The sequence below is a fragment of the Protopterus annectens genome, chromosome 7.part0, assembly GCF_019279795.1.
Source record: "Protopterus annectens isolate FY-2018-M chromosome 7.part0, PAN1.0, whole genome shotgun sequence".
Classification (NCBI taxonomy): domain Eukaryota; kingdom Metazoa; phylum Chordata; order Ceratodontiformes; family Protopteridae; genus Protopterus; species Protopterus annectens.
This window is the reverse complement of record NC_056739.1, coordinates 1698132389-1698146338: the sequence shown is the minus strand read 5'-3', so window position 1 is coordinate 1698146338 and position 13950 is coordinate 1698132389.

Here is a 13950-nt window from a genome sequence, read left to right as displayed (position 1 = left end):
ATTATAGTTGACATTGGACTTATTACTGGCATAGCCATTTTCAAGTGCATAGGTGCAGGACACACATGAGTCTGAGTAAATATGTGTCCAGTGACAAACAACTAAATTCCCTATTATTGTGTTTTTAAATGCCTTTTGATGAGATGAAGAATAACTGGGCAATAAACATAGTAATACATGCCAAACAGCTCTTTACATAGTGAATTGCTGAGAAACTGATTTGCGCTAATGATGGCAAAGTGTGCATGTGAGATTCATATTTAGTGAATACAACTTGAACTTGAGAAGTGCTTGTGCATACATGCTATTGGAGAAATATCTGACAGATACTATGGTGTTCACACTGTAGATTATATTGTACATGTTGTGTAGTAACTTTTATGACATTAAGAACTACTGCCATTGCCTTCCTCATTTGTGAGGAGTTATGTGATGTAACATGGCTCTCTGCTTAAATGGGAAAATAGTAATATTTCTATTGGTTCACCTTCCTTCATGTAAACAGGCTAAGAAGCAAGGTGCAGCCTTCACCACTTTGAACAGTACTAAGTGTAAAAAAAGTACACCTGCTGCCTAGTGTTCCCTATGGCAGCAGGTGTAAGGGCGGTGAGCTCATGTTCAGAGCACAAATAACACAAGGTCTAAATCCAGCACAAATAATTTTTTCACATGTTGTCAGGATGGCATTACAAAAATAAATGTGATAATTCCTGCAAATGTCAGAAACAATGACTACAGTGAAGTAGTGTATAAAAATCAAGTAATTTATGTCAATACTCCACATACGAATGTGTATTTTTTTAACATTCAGCAGTCTAAATAACTGTCAGAGTAAATGTTTCAAAGTTCTGTCTTTACCCAGCTTTAACTCTGTGTCCTCTTTGCATAGCAAGTTTAAGCAGCATTGTGTGGAGAGACCCAGACTAGTGCAGCCAATGGCAAAAACTCACCAGTTTTTGCCATAGGGTAAGAAGAGCTATTCACCATCACTCAACATTGGTGTGTGATGCCAAACTCTGAGCAAATGCTTAGGACAAAAAGTGAAGGCTTAATTGGAGCCATTTCTGCCATGTGTGTGTTGTGTGATTTTATTTTTGGACTGGATTAAAGTGTGAAAATTGGGTAGATAAGAAAGTGGTGAAATGAGGGGCAAGCAGGAGGAAGAACAAAGGGGAAGCAATAGAGGAAATTTTAGGAAGTTAGGAAAGAACCATAGTAATCCACTTCTTTAACAGTGTAGTGTGAACATGGAGGAATTTGGACTTTTACCACAATACATATGGGTGACAACAATGTAATCATGTTGTATAGCCAATTGGACTGAATCAAGTGTGTCGAGAAGACACATATGCAAAGTGGAGAGCTATGTATGGAATTTTATTTTTTTGTGGGACATGTTCCCATTTTTTCCCTTAGATTTCAAAAAGAGAGGAATGTTGGGAAAGGGATGTAGGAATGTAAGGGTCAAGTAGGTGGGGTAGGTGAGGAAGCAGGTGTAGACAAACAGGACAAACAGGACACAGACAGGGATGGTGATAGACACAAAATGTTGGGGGATACCATGCTTCAGGATAGGTAGGGGACATCAGAGGCACATGTCCATCAGACATGAGGACAGTGAGAATGTAATCTTCACCCTCACAACTGTCATCACTGTCCCCTTTCTTAGCTTCCTATTGGATCGCTTGATTTTTTTTTGTATGTCCACAAGCAACTTCTCTAGATAGGTGAAGCATGCTGCAATGCTACTTTCTAAGACCTTATGCACCATCCCTGGCAGCTACTGGCAGGTGATATACTCCCCATCTCTACCAATACTCACAGAGGGTACCAATGCACCAGCTGCCAGGGTGATGCTACCTGATGCTGATGGCTCAGTTAGTGCAGGGGTTGCAGAAGCAGTACTGCCAGGTTGCATCCCAGATGTGCTGGTTGTTGGTGCAGTAGCCAGTGGAGGGCAGACTGAGCCACAGCATGTAGCCTACCTCCCTGCACTGAAAATCATTTTGTTTGTTGGCATAAAAGTATGACATCATAACAGTGTGATCACACACACACACAAAAAGAGATAAGGGATGGGGTGAGAGAAAAAAAAGCAAATAATTAGGACCATTATATATGACAGACATTCTTTATTCTAATTAAACATACTTTTACTATTATATTAGCTATATATGACAGACATTCTTTATTCTAATTAAACATACTTTTACTATTATATTAGCTATAGATCTTTCAAAATCAAAAATAGGATTGTGAATTTTAACAAACAGTCCATGCATTATGCATACATTGCATATATGCTTTTAAAATAATACGGCTTAAGTTAACAATATGGCATTTATAGCAATTTGGATAAATTAATATTAAATAATGTTATTTTTGTAATTAGAATATTCTGATTACTAGTGGGAATTGAACCCACCAAATCTGAATACACTATTATACTTGTCTTCTACATTTATCTTGAGGTACAGAACAAAGCATGCCTGATTGCTTTTACAGTTAAGATATGCATGCTTAAGTTGCTAGTATTATATGGAAGAGCAATAATTCTAATAAAATCATATTCATTTCTGTTGCATACATACCTCTTACTTCTCTGAGTCTTACTAATCATTCAGCTTGCACCTCCCTGTTCACTGAACTCTCCTGAGCAGCTGAAAAATAAAGAAGGAGAGAAAAAGAGACATGAAAGCATTGTGCATACCAGTGTTGGCTATCAACAGCCTTCTATATCAGTTAATGTGGAATGTCAGCAGTCCTAAACTCATCCAGCCACTAATTGAGTTGTGCCTGTTTGCACCATTTCAGGTCATTATAATGATGCCCACATTGCTCCCCAGTGCATGGAATGCCAGTCACACTGGAGACAGCCTTGGCTAGACTGTTTAAACCTCAGACTTATAATGAGACCTAGTATAGTCCCCCTGCAGCAGCCCACAGATGTAGTGCTTTATGAGAAATGAGAGCAATGAATACTCTTGACTCCTCCAAACCCCATCTTTGAGCCCTGAATTGGGCACCATCCTTACCAACTCCTGCCTTGTCTATACAATTCATCCAACAACAGTTAAAGTGTTTTCCTACCAATATTCATAATATCGCATTTTGCGGCTAGTGCACAAACCTGTACAACCATGCCAACCATGTTTGCATGATGGTGCACAGAGATTAATGTTGCCAAACAGAAAGGAAGGCAGTTTATGAAATAGGAAGGATAATGTGACACTTGACATTAATTTATGACTTGTCTGCTGATATACCTGATGAAAGTGTGTCCAATGGTCAACACTGATATGTTAAATGACTTTACTATTAAGAACTGAATTGAGGCGGCCTTACACACTAATAAAGGTAATTTGTACAATGTGCGATTCAAACCTATGTAAAACAGAGAATATATATATACTTCCACATAGTTTGTTCCTCATTGCCACAGAAGAAGCGCTTGTCACACAAGGTCACTAGTTATATATACACATTAAAGAGTGAGTGGTTCTACACTTCTATTAACCATGTATGTGTGTGACCTGACAAGGTCCTGGTTTATGCATTCTCAGGTATGATGCAGGAGTTATGTGTGACAATATACTAGAAATGCATGCATGCAGTTGTATTACTTTCAGAGTAGATTTCTGAGTTCTGTCTCAGACCACACAGTACATTCTATTTTACAGCTATACCTGTGTTGTGTGAGTTGTGCAGATGACTGTCAGTTAAGTATGAAGTCCATCCCAGGGCAGAAAAAAATGTTTTAACTACAGAACCATAATTATCATGATACCCCCAGTTGTGGGTCTACTTTGGAAACTTGAAGTTTCAAAACTTCAAGCTTCATATGGTTAAAACCATCAGATCAAAGTTTTGAAACTTTGAACAGTTTAAATGAAGATTGCTGTACAGTGCAGAATGGGAAATTTACTGTTCTCTTCACTGTAGTTTGATTTTAGAGTTATCTTTGGTATTTTTAACTAGCAGTGGGTTTGAGTTTTTTTTTTTTTTATTGAAGTTTCAAACTTTCAAAACTTTGATGTTATGGTCTCAAAGATACGAAGTTTGAAGTTTTGAAAGTTCAAGCTTCCAAAGTATATCCCCAGTTACACATATAATTCTTATGATATCATGTGTATATTCAGTCAACCTGCTATACATAATTATTGTTATGTATGATTATCTTTATATTCTTATTTTTGATATAAATTACAGTGGAACACCATTTAAAAAAATTGGAGTGTGCTGGATTACAACACTGGCATACCTGTGTTGTGGCCATGAACTTACACTTGATGCCACAGGAAAGCTAGGCAGCAGATGTATTTTTTACACTCAATACTGTCCAGAGTCTTACTGCCATGGAACGCCACTTAGCATGCTTGCATAAAGGAAGGTGAAACAAGTAACGTTTAATTTTTGTAAATATTTTTTTTGTGTGTCTGCAACAGTGAACCCTCTTTCAGAAGATGAGTAATGCACAAATATTATAGTCACATGCTTGCAGCTAGGTTGTGTTGGTGTGGTTTGTCTTCATTTATATAATGTATGATTGCTTATGTCGTAAGTGATGGTTTAATACAGATGTTTCTTGTTTAAAAAAGGAAGCAAGAATTGAATAATTTATGTAATGTTGCTTAGGTTATATGATATATAGCAATATATGTGAAGCATAATATTTGTTAATTTTAACTTGTTTATACAGTTTGATTACTTTATATAAATGTAAATGTGCCTATGCCACAAGTGATAATTCAATAAAGGTGTTTAAAAAAAGCTAATATACATAATTTTTGTAAAGAATGTTTATGATCGTTTATCAGTAAAAAATATGTAAGACTCAAACCATAGGCTACCTATTTTATGTATTGTAGGCCTCAACATCTTTACAATGTGTGCTACACACACATTTAGCTCACAGGTGTAATTTATGCTGTCATTATTAACCTAGGTGCTGACCACCGCAAAATGCCACTAAGCGTGATTGCTCTTTGTAAGGCAACTGCTATTAATTTTTGAATATTTATGCATTTTACTGTGGGTGTGCACTAAGACACGTGCCATACAAATCTCAATAACAGAAAAAAAAGAGAAAAACAAAGTTTAACACGTTAAAGAATTACACATCTCTGGGTTTGAACTATCATAGCAATGAAATTACATAACACAGGGAGTATCATCTCTTTTTGCCACAGACACAACTTTGCAGCAGCAATCAAATCGTGTGCATACAAGCAATTCACATATCCTCAACAGTATTAACAGAAGACACACTTGTACATTCTTAGTTGTTTGATCATATGTGGCTTACATATTTAGTGCAATGAATGATCACAACCATTTATGAATACGTTTGCACAAATGCAGCTCTGTCTTCTCTTTGTATTTTGTTCATTCTTACCTTATCTGTGCTGTCATCTCAGACATGTAGTCTATAAAGCATTGTGTATCATTGTCCTTTAACTGTATGATAAAAATACATGACAGTGAAAAATATTTTTCAGCACATGCAGGAGAGTTTGCCTAGTATTGAACAAAATTGATAAATGTGTGCTGTTTTGTTTCATTTAAAAGCTTGCTGAAGTTAGTTCCTCACTTTGGAAGTACATCCTCACTGACACACCCACTGCAGGGAAGGTTGTCTGAACTGCTGTTGCTTTTGCCGTCTCTGTCACACTAACTATTCGCAGTTGCAAGCCATTAGCAACTAGGAGTGGTGTAGAGCCTACTACTATGTTTACATCTGCTATACAAAGTCAAGTTTGGTATTCAGCAATTCTAATGAGTTCACATTTCATTTGCATATTTACTGTATTCAGAGGTCTGAATCTACAGTATAAAAAGTTAACCGTGTAGCTAGGGAACATGAAGGTGAGGAGACGTGCATTTGGGCAAAACAGAAGTTTGGTATTCCTTTGAAGGTTATTTATCTGTACCGAAGGTTTCTAATTTGGCTAAGGTATGTTTGTATGATTCAAGTACATTTAGTAAAATGTTACAAATCTATTTATATATCTAGGGAACAATGGAACTTTCCGCATGCACTTCTTAATACTTCACTGATGACATAGGCATTATTGGTAGGCATTTACATGTCACAGATAGACAGGTTATAAACTTTCATCAGTATTATTTTTAACATTTGATTTCACAATATTCTAGGTTATTGCAGAAAAATGTAATGTAAGTGGCACTGACACAGGTGTTATGCTTCTGAGATGGCCCAGGTGGGCACAGTGTGAAGTGACTGCCAATCATAAATTGTCTTTTCTGTTGTAAATGTGTACACATCCTGATAATTGTGTGGAAAGCATATATACAATTAATTATGTTGTATTCCTTAGCTTGTACGAACCTTCCATTTGTTTATATTGGGGGTGGGGGAGCCACCTACCATTGTGAGTTGAAGGAATAGAAGCGTGTCTCAAGTGATTTTCTTTTGAAAATATGTAGGCATCCTGATATTTCAGTGGGGAAACATAATATATTACTTAAGCAGTATTCCTTGGTTTGTACAAACCTTGGTTTCTGTGTGAGGGAGATGTAGGACAACCACATAAACTTCAGTGTTACTAAATGAAAAGTGCATTTCCAGTGCTTAATGTTGGCAAATGTCTATGTAAGCAAGATATTAGTTATGTGATATTTATGTGTTTTTATCCTTCTCTGTTTTACATCACATAGGATTATGGCACCCAAGCGTACAAATCCACATACACCTCCTTTCAGTGACTCTGTAAATGAAGTAATTATGGTTGCCAGAATGCAGATTTGAATAATGTCAATGCAATAGGAGGTTGTATCAGTAATTATGATTAGGTACGTCATCAGGCCACTGATATGATTTCATCAACCCAGAGGAGAACCGCTGCAGTTGCATGAGAATAGCTAGCTACAGGGGATGGTCCTGCTACTCAGCTCCCACTGACACCAAATGAAGAGTTCCTGCCCACTGTCAGAGATCCAGACAGGTCAGTGGAATCTGCATACTGTGTGTTTGATGTCAGCGGTAATGTGGCTGGAAGGACATGTGTGTCCCAGGGGCAGCTTTCAGATAAGCTTGCCTATGGCAAGTTTTATATTTGCTTGTATACTAAAATATATTATTTCAGTAATACATCCTGGTATTTTTTTTTGTACCTACTGATAAGTTAATAGAGTTATAAGATATAATTGTTCAGTGCACATGAGTGTGGGTGGACGTATCAGCCAAGTTTCAGTTTCAGCTATTTCCTACAGGACATATAGGTGATTGTGTACTTGTTGTCCCCTGTGTTACTCCCATTCTGATGGTTAATTACCATCCTTTCCTTGTTTTATTTCTTCCAGGATCATCCTCCCTACAAAGTGCTGAGACATATGCACATGATAAGCAAATGCTTATTTGATTATTAATGGCCATTCTTTGAGATTTTATATATATATATATATATATATATATAGATATAGATATAGATATAGATATATATATATATATATATATATATATATATATATATATATATATATATATATATATATATAGATGATCTGTATATGTGAGGTGGGTATAATGAGTGTCTGTATTGCTGTACCATCTGCAACAGTTTGACCAGTCTTGCTTTGTTATCATAGAAATTCATTTAATATTTAGTGCAGTATTAATTTCCTTCCTGTGTTTGTTGCTTATTATCACAGGTGATCTTGACAGTGAAAGTGTAGGACTCCTACCAGCTGATGTTGGAGTATTGGTAGGTTCTGATGATGATGGTGGTGACAAACAGAGGCACAGTCAGAGGCTGCAGAGGTTGAATCTGACACTGAGGTTGTGACTCACCCACCCCCTATATATCCTTCAGACACAGTCAGTATGCCTATGCATATCAATTCCACTGAGCCCTCAGATATTGGACAGGTTGAGGATGACACACTTGATCAGGGTAATAAGGTTATTGTGGCTTCAGTGCCAATTGGCTCTGGCTGTAGCCATAGTGTGGGTGAGGTGCCATGCAGGAGGGTTGGTAGGGATACTCATAGGAGGCCAGCTGTCCACCCTCCCCCTGATCCTGTTGTGTTATTATTTGCCACTCAACATATGTTTAGGGCCATCATGGAGGCACAAGCATTTTCCACTAGGGCCTCCAAGGACATGCATAGGGTTCTAGATGTGGCAACAGCTGCAGTGTGTGTGACTGCCTCCTCTGTGTGGCCATTTCAATGGATTGGATGAATGAAATGATGGAAAAGGCAGTGTGAATGATGGACCATCTGCTGGGAGGGGAACAGCTTCCACGTGGCTGTAGATCAGCATCACCATCTGCTGTTAGCCAACATGGCTGTGACCAATCCTACTCCTGTAGTGACACTACTTCCACTGCTCCATCAGTGGTTGAGGTGTCCACATGCAGACATGGCAGGTAACAGGTTTATTGACTTGGGTGTAGTCAAGAGAAAAGCTTGTCCAGCAGGCATCAATAACATTTGGGTAGCACCAGCACATTTGACCATGGCCATGGACATGCCAGTGCAACTCCTGATAGAGACAGTTCTTGTGGTCAGAAGTGACAACAATGACAACAATGAACTGATACCTCTGCCATGCATGGCTCACATCTGTCCAACATGCCAGGATGTAGAGCTAACATAGAGCATGGCTGTTTTGTTTCAGACACTTACACAAACATTTCATATCGAGCGCCCATACAGACACACACAAATAACAGGTACATGAGGCATTTGTTAGACTTGCAGGTCATTCTGTCTCATTGGTCATTTGATAATTAGTTACATTTCTGCCTGCCTGTCTTTCATACTCACACACACACTCTCACTCCTTTTGTATCAGCCTTGGCCTGCCATTCCCCCCAAACAACACCCCTGTGCAAATGTTGATAATTGTGCCATATACTTGATTTTCTTACTTTTAGATTCAGGGATATATATACGTTTTTCTGATCCACAGGGTGCATAGCTGACTGAGTGCTTAGTATATATCTGTTGATGATGCTATTTAGAAAATTTTACTGCTTTCTTACAGCCTTTATACTGTTGTGATTAATACCTTGAAATCATTGATACATCAGTGTGACTTATTGCTCCCGTTGTGAGAATTTAGGGATAATAGAGACTTGGGAATGTTTTTCGTATTTTGTGTATTTTTGATGCATGACACCTGTTAGCTGATATTGATGTCATTGCTGGACAACAGACAAATCATCTACTTAGCTACATTTGCAAGTAACAGTATGCAAGTATTTGCATTCATTTGTGTTCTTACACATTTATTTTCCTGTTCCAGGTTTAACACTTACCTTGATAATCCTGCAGTTACAACTGTTTTTAATTTGGGGCTGACTCTATGTGATGCTAGCAGTAAACAGCTATTACATGAGTAAGTAAAGGTTGTGAGTACTGCCTGGCATCAGTCTTACTGTGTGTATGTATGTGCATAGAATGAAAGTTGTACACCTTATGTGGTAAGCATGTGTGCTATCCATTGCATCTTGGCCAGGGTGAGGGAATATTGTGCAAAACTACAGCTACCTACACCCACAGTGGATGGTGGCTCCCCCTCTCACCCCTCATCTGCGTGTGGTTGTTGCTGCTGGTGGTGGAAGGTGTGCCCCTTCCCCTTGGTATTCCTATTGCAGCTGTTCTCTCAGGATAAAATTGTGTAGGATGGCACAGACAGTGAAAGTTTCAGCACAAGTACTTGGATCGTACTGCAGGACCCCCCCCCATGATATATCCAGGCACCAAATCCATAACTGCAGCAACTTGTTTGAGTGTGTGCCTGATTATAGCGTTCCTCCTTGGGTGCGTGTGCATTTCTGATGGGTATGATCAGCCATGGTTTGAATGCATACCCTGCATCACTCAGAAAATAGCCTTGTGTGATACCCCCCGCCCGGGAAACCTCTGGCAGAGCTGAGAGTTGTGCCAGATATGGGAGTCGTTGTAACTACCACAGTTGCCAGCATACACATTCAGGATGATTCCATTAGTATTGCACATGACTTAGCAGTTAATGTAGTGGAGGCCCTTTCTGTTTATGTAGACCCTTCCCTGTTCTCAGGGCTGTGCTTTGATCTCAATGTGTGTGCAGTCTATGGCAGCCAAGACTTCAGGGAAGTGTGCTATGGGGTAGAAATCCTGCATATATGTAGGTCTATCCTCAGGAGCACAAGGAAATATATGTAGCCACTGGCATGCTGTAGTAAAGCATTCAGGAATTGATGTAGGATCCTGAATGCTGATGCCTGTGACACCCCAAGCATGCCCTCTGTTAGTCTCTGTAAGGTTCCAGTAGCTTAAAGTCTAAGTGCTACACATGCCTTGGTCCCCACAGGTATTGGTTCCCCTCAGTTTGCCCTTGTTCTTAGTTGAGGATGACAGAGGTTTCAAAGTTCTTGGTAGTGTGTCTCTATCCACCTTGTACTGCTCTATTTCCACCTCATGCAGACCATTAAAAGTTAAACTGGGTCTAAACACCCATCTATTTCTTGGCAGAGGTCTATTAGCAGCAGCAGCATAGAGTTAAGCCTTTTGCACATACACATGCAAAACAGCAGCAGCAGCCCCTAACATCCTTTATGTGTACTGTAGTTTCCATGGCTGTATTCCAATAGGTTTTGGAATTCAAGGCAAAAACCTACGTTGGGTGCACACGATTGCTTTATAGCTTGTTGAATAGTTCTTCCATCTTGGATTGGTTGATTAGCATACAATTTAGCTGCTTATGCTGTAATTAGCATGCCACAATGTTTACTGGGTTTGCGCTGCTCTACATAACACATTTACATAATGTACCAGAATACAAACAGGCACTCTATGGTGTGTGCTCCTTGCCACAATGCACACTGTTTTAGCGAGCTGTGTAGGGTTTATTGAATTCAGCCAATCGTTTTTTTCAATCATTTATTTTTTATTCAAACAAGTCATTGTTGTAGCTAAGGGTGCAGCCCAGTATTCACCAGTTTAGTACTGAACCACTGTGAACAAAAATGATTCATAATTCTAATTTTTTTTAAAACACATTACGTTTTCTGTTAATTGCATACACAATTTATTTTTGTTTGGCAGAGGGATGAGCAGAATTTACACAATTTTCTTAAACATCTAATTGCTTCAACACCATTTCTAAAATGTACAGAAAATTGATCTGGACACTCGTGTTTATGGACATTAAGCTGTAAGTGGATTATTTATTAAGCACATTCAATATGAGCAGATATTGTAAACCTACTTTCAATAACAGATATATACACACACCACAAGTTGTCACCTAAAATTTATGAAGGAAAATATCATAAGGTGACAGGCAAATAGGGTTTCTATGCTAACTTCTAAAGACTATCAGGGGAATTTAATAAAGTTTCATGGACTAATTTGCGGTGTAGACACAATGGCATGGTGCTTACATGGAAGTAAGAAGATGTGCGATCCAGTAAACAGAGCTGAGGGGAGTGCATGAATGTGCAAACATGGAAGTGTCTGTGGCATGTAAATCACCTCATAAGCAGGTGAAAAGTATGTAAATGAAGCTGGTAGAGTGATCCAGTAAGCAGACAGGCAGCCCTGCAGACCCTGTGTTGGTATCCATAATGTACATGGAAAAATTCTGTGTACAGAATTCAAAAATGACGCCAGGGACTGTAAAATCATACTGACAGTGGCAGAAATAGAATAGGGGACACAGATATGAGTAAAACTAATTGGTGTGTGTCCAAAATTGCATGGAAAATAATGTAAAATATTTTTTTAATACCCTGGGTATGTCTGTATGACGCACCACTGTGTGCAAACATGCCATTATGGAAAAAAATATATAAAAATATTGTAAAAAACAGAATTTGTGAGTATGTAACAGTAATGCATTATAAGACCCTGTGTGGATTATGTACAATGTTAGATTGCTGTGGTTGCTAATGAGGCAGGGCCTGAAACCGTGTAGTTCCCAGGTAGTGTGCACAGATCTATATGCAAATGAGTTGGGGTTACTGAATAGCACAAATGGGTATCTGTATCTGCAGATCTCATCCGTTTAGGCACAGAACCATGTTGGCGTCCACAGAAGAGGTAGCTGACATCAAAAGGAGGTGTGTCCGCAAACTTTTAAGCTCATTAGAGCTCAGCGGCACCTGTTTGCGTGGCACTACATTAAGCTGAGCAGGGGGGGATGTACACTGATGGCTAAGCTGTGTTTACCTCTGAGGTCCATGTCTTATCGAGTTTGCACATGTTTGTGCTGTGCGCCACCATGCTGGACATGACCTTCCATGGGGCTGTGTCCACTGACTGCTAAGCTTTGTTTATCTTTGTGGAGCAGGTTTGCATGTCACTCCACAGTTCTCAGCAAGGAAAGCTGTCACAAAAAAAATTGGTTGAGAAAGCCAAAAATATATTAAGGTCAGCAAACACCCAGGGAATGCCTTGGACAATTTTAGGGAACTGTAGTACTGTGTTAACAGGTGCAGTAGCCAATGGCCTTCAGCACACATAATCCCAGACTGGAGTACAGGTAGCTCTGGACTGGAGTCACCTTGTAAGTAATGACAATCACACTGGAATTATTCCTGCACTTAGCTAACTTGAGACCAAGGCTGTTGCCTCTACCACCCAAAGACCTGCTATGTGGAAATAAGTCTGTACACGCATACATATCTGTCTCTCTCTATCCCCCTCATGCTTGATTAGTGTCTCAATCAGTATGTGGCACACACACACACACACATATATATATATATATATATATATATATATATATATATATATATATATATATATATATATATATATATATATATACCCTCCTCCAAACTGGGTTCAGCACTCGCCTTCATACCGGACTGGTATGAAAATAAACAGAAGAAACCGAGTGAAATATTAAGGCTTTATTCTTGCCTCCTGGTCTGCCCCACAGACCGGTTTTGCTTCTCTAAGCATCACCAGTTTGGAGGAGGGTGTTATGGCTGCATAGCTGAGTTTTGGTTCGCGCACAGTAGCGATACGTGCACCGATAAATTTGGGGCTGTATATATATATATATATATATATATATATATATATATATATATATATATGATAACAACAGGTATATATAGCTATATAAGATACAATGATACATAGAATCACCACATATACAGTATCCACATAATACATTTACATAATGTGCATACACAACAACATTTAAGGAGACATCCCTGTTATACACATTGATATAGATATGGGTGGGATATATGAATGTCCCCACACACCCCAGAATGCTGCACTTACACATCACAACAGTTGTCTGATGGAACCAGACCAAGGCCGCAACAGTACATAATCCACTCACCCACAGACCCCTGTGCCTGCAGACTGTCACACTTTAGACAGACACAGATACGCAGGTGGTGTAATGTACAATGGGTGCAAAACATGCCTTGGACAGGCCACATTGTCTCTGGCCGCAAGTCCACCTATCAAACTGCAAACAGCCACATATGGCCAGACTGGTAAGTGTACACACATAGCAGGGATATTACCAGGATCTCACCCCCAGGACACAAGATACAATAACAGCACCAAGCAGTATCATTCTGCAGGCCACACATGCTGTCTAACACAAGGCCACTGTGCATACTCCACAAGTACTGCCTGCATCAAGATATACATCAGATATAACCTGTGGCACCTGTAATAAGTACTTTGAGCTGTAGTGTGTAATACTAGATAAGTAGTAGTTCTAATCTCACATCATACAAGTGTGTGTGTGTGTGTGTGTGTGTGTGTGTGTGTGTGTGTGTGTGTGTGTATCAATATTTCCCCTGACAGCAATATGAACATGTCCCTATGGTTTATCTCCATGCAATGGTATGCATTTTATGGCCCGGTGACTGACTGCAGGCTTCTAAATTCCCACCTCTACAAAGCCTGCTGATGTCATCCACCTTAAGAGCAGTGGCTAACTAATACCAGATACACTCAGTGGTGCAT